The sequence below is a fragment of the Fistularia commersonii genome, chromosome 1, assembly GCF_037954325.1.
Source record: "Fistularia commersonii isolate RoL2024-O1a breed Wild chromosome 1, RoL_Fcom_v1.0, whole genome shotgun sequence".
Taxonomy (NCBI): Eukaryota; Metazoa; Chordata; class Actinopteri; order Syngnathiformes; family Fistulariidae; genus Fistularia; species Fistularia commersonii.
The window spans coordinates 4,886,308-4,889,873 of NC_141284.1; the positions used below are offsets into that span (position 1 = coordinate 4,886,308).

General features: G+C 50.1%; 1 long non-coding RNA gene across 2 annotated transcripts in view; it reads right to left on the minus strand.

The window, feature by feature from the left end:
• Window positions 1–824: 824 nt before the first annotated feature.
• Window positions 825–3,566, minus strand: part of LOC147237183 (uncharacterized) — a 23,128-nt gene continuing 20,386 nt past the window's right edge. The window contains exon 6 of one of the 2 annotated variants that reach the window (XR_015105985.1): window positions 825–2,198. This is a non-coding gene — a long non-coding RNA (uncharacterized LOC147237183). The remainder of the gene's footprint in view (window positions 2,199–3,566) is intronic. The other variant, XR_015105975.1, reaches the window with a different exon arrangement.

A 3,566-nucleotide genomic window follows, 5' to 3' on the forward strand; every position in this document is an offset into this window, starting at 1 on the left:
CTCTGCATCGGTAAACGCTTCGGATGAACGTCTGTGTCTTTCGAATTATCGGAAACAGATCGGCGTCGGAGATGGGGCTGCAATCCACCTGGAGACGCAGCTTAATCCGAGGGGTTTGGTACTAGCTAGATAGAAAGGTCAGGTGTAACATGGTCGGGCTGTGTTTTCTTACTGTAATTGGGATTTGGCCGCAGGTTGGCTGGTTACCTGACGTCCAGGTGGAGGGTGACGGTGTCCGAAGCTCGCATAGGAGCGGTTCCATTTCACTTTGTGAGAAAAAAATAAAGTAATTACGAGGGAAACTGATCTTCCAGTTTCTCCAACGCCACGGTTGGCGATTCCCGCCGGAGAAGGGCGAAGTTTAACACGATCCCGTGGCTGCCCCGGGAGACGGGGGCTGCTATTTTCACGCCCGCCGCCTCATGAGATTCGCAGACGACACACGGGAAGTCACGGAGAAGGCTGATATTCAATTTTTCTTTTGAAAACAATTCGTACCGGGGCAGATGTTTTGGGCGTCAGTCGCACTCGGGGGGGCCTCGGCCCCGAGATCGATCGCATATTTATCCAATTGGGTTGAAAAGTGGGGGATTTGACTTTTTTTTTCCCGATATGAAATCTTTATGACGATTCTGGCATCTGACTAAAGCCATGATTTGGCCAGATATTAAACACGGCCTTGTGAATTAATGGGGTACCACATTAATGTCATTAACATTAATTAACATGACAATATGACTTCAAAAGTGATTTTTTTTTTCCCCAACCTTCAACGCACAGGATGTTTTTGTTGTTTTCGCAATAGATATCGGGGGGAGGTTCTGTCGGAACCTGTCTTTCCCAGCCAGGAACCTTTTTCCCCCGTCTACCATCAGATTCAGCAACAGGAACAGGAAATTAATCCAGGGAGTTGGTTAGCGCCGCTTTGAGTTAGCCAGCTGAGGAGGATGATATTCAAGGTGGGTAGGGCAGGAAGTAAATCACCAAATTGGGAAATGGACTCATTTCATTAAATTGTGGGTTGGATGATTGGATGATTGACCTCCGACCCCTCCAGGTGACACCCAGCCTCTTACCAGTAATGTCATCTGGGATCGTCTCCAGTGCTACGAAGCGCTACGAAGATAATCCACTTGGTTCCAGTCCTGCTTATGCTAAGCAAAACATGAAAAACTAAAAATTAAATGGAATGATATTTATTTGTTTATTTTTTACATCGATTTTTAATTTCGAAATAAGAGTTCGGGATTCGGGCGCGTTCCTGATGCTAATTTGACGTGCGGTGTGAGCTGGGAGGTTCATATCAAAAAGAGCTAGCTTGTACTTTTTGACTAGCTAGGACTGGGACTGTGGCTAAGATAAGACAAGATAAGATAAGATAAACTTTATCTATCAAATAGCACAGGGTTGGATTTTCAGAAGCTATCTATCTCTGTTGCTGAGCGTAAGCTTCACAGCTATATGGCAGCCACTTAGCTTAGCATCTGATGCCTGGAAAGAGAGCGAAACCAGCTGGCATTGTCTCGCTTAAGGACAAAGAATACATGGACGCAACCAGACGTGATGAACTCTGGTCTCTGCTGGGTGATTGGACTTTTGTGAAGTTCTGGCGGCTAGCCTTAGCTAGCCTTGACAAAGCCCTCCCTATGGTATTGTTACCTGCCAGGTGGTTTTCACATATCCGGTCCATTTAAAGGGTTCAAGGAGGTTAGAATGGGTGGCGAAAGGTGTCAGGGGTACTATGTGATAGAAGACTATCAGCAAGAATGAAAGGTGTACAAGACAGTGGTGAGACCAGCGATGTATGGACTAGAGACAGTTACAATAATTAAAAGACAGGAGGCAGAACTAGAAGTCGCAGAGAGAAGATGCTCAGGTTCTCTTTGGGAGAGACCAGGATGGATAGGATCAGGAATGAGTCCATCAGAGGAACAGCACATGTTAGATGTTTTGGAGAGAAGGTTAGAGAAGCCAGACTGAGATGGTTGGGTCATGCACAGAGGAGGGATGGTGAATATTTTGATAGACGGATGCTGGAATTGGCGCTGCCAGGCAAGAGGTCTCGAGGAAGACCAAAGAGAAGATTTATGGACGTAGTGAGAGAGGATATGACGGTAGTTGGTGTGAGGGAGGAGGATCCAGAGAACAGGGTTGGATGGAGAAGGTTGATTTGCTGTGGCGACCCCGGACAGGAAAAGCTGAAAGGAAAAGAAGAAGAAGTCCATTTAAGTCATTTCTTATCGCCTACTCATTTGGCATATTTCAGTTAAGCTAACGATTTGGCTAACCGTTGGTGATCATTTCAGGTGCGCCTTGAGCTCATGCGATTGGACGTGCGCTAGCTTCAACTAGAACTTCTGGGAATGGTTGCAAGAGGCTCCCGCTTGAACACAGTTTACCTCTTATCATCACCATCTTCATCACCAGCATCCTCGGTTTGCTCTGGGCTCCGAGCGCCCCCCCCCCCTTTCAGAAATACCTGCTAGCATGCAGGTTCCTTTCATCCCTCCTGCCTTCAAAGAAGCTTCAGCGGGGCTATAAATGAAGCGATCGCTGCCCTCGGTGTCTGCAGGCGGCCTCTCCGAGCCTCCGGCTAATCCTTGGAAAAACCTCAGCGCGCAGCGTCGTCAATAAGTGTTACGCAAAGGTTGCTGACATTTTTCTCACCCGGCGGAGACTTCGGGTTCGCCGGTTCCTTTCAGCGCCGGCTTCCCGGGTCCCCGACAGAGCCTCTGGTCTAATTTAAGATTTCTGGTTGATAATAAATAAAATGGAAAAAAAAGAGAGGAGAACGCCAACAGTTGCAGGAGTGTTTGCCAAACGCCTCGGGGGCGTTGCTGTTTTCCATCCTCTCCTCGCGAAGGTGAGATTAGCCGACACGTCTGATGTTCCCGAAGCTCGGAGAAGCCGTTTTTCTCCGCGTTTGCCGAGCCTCCGCAAAGCTGGCAACGAAGCGGCTCGACGCACGCCACGCACGACGAACGCCCGCTTAAAGATAGTCGTCACACCCGTCGCCTAAGCGTCGGCTTGTCAGTCGTACCGAAGGTGAAGACGAGTCGCGGTCTCGTCGGCGCCCCCTGCTGCCCGCGTCTTCCAATCCGGCGTTGGGGAGACCTTTGATATCCCCCCGGCTGGGGGTGAATAAATGATGGGCCCCGGGCGTCGTGGCGGGAGGGGGAAGCCGGGGGGACGGGGCGGGCGATCACAGAACACACACCCACGCTCCTCGCATACAAAGGGCGGCGGCGCATTCGCGCTCATCACCTGATTATGCCGGTGTGAATCATACATCATACGCCGATGGAAATGCTTCCCCGCCGCCGGATTAACATTGCATGTCGCGCAATGGGGAGAGAAGCGGACGCCCCCAGAGAGTCGCTTAGTCCTCGTCCCCTTGTCTTCGTGCTCCTGATGCTACGCTAACAACCGCAAGCTAGTCGCAAATGCAACACCTCATTACCTCGCCATCATCTGAACCCTCCAGTCCCTGTTTTGTGTTTTAACCGTCCGATCTGTCAGAGGTCGCCTGACCGCAGCAAGAGCGCCCAGCTTGGACTCATTCTCCT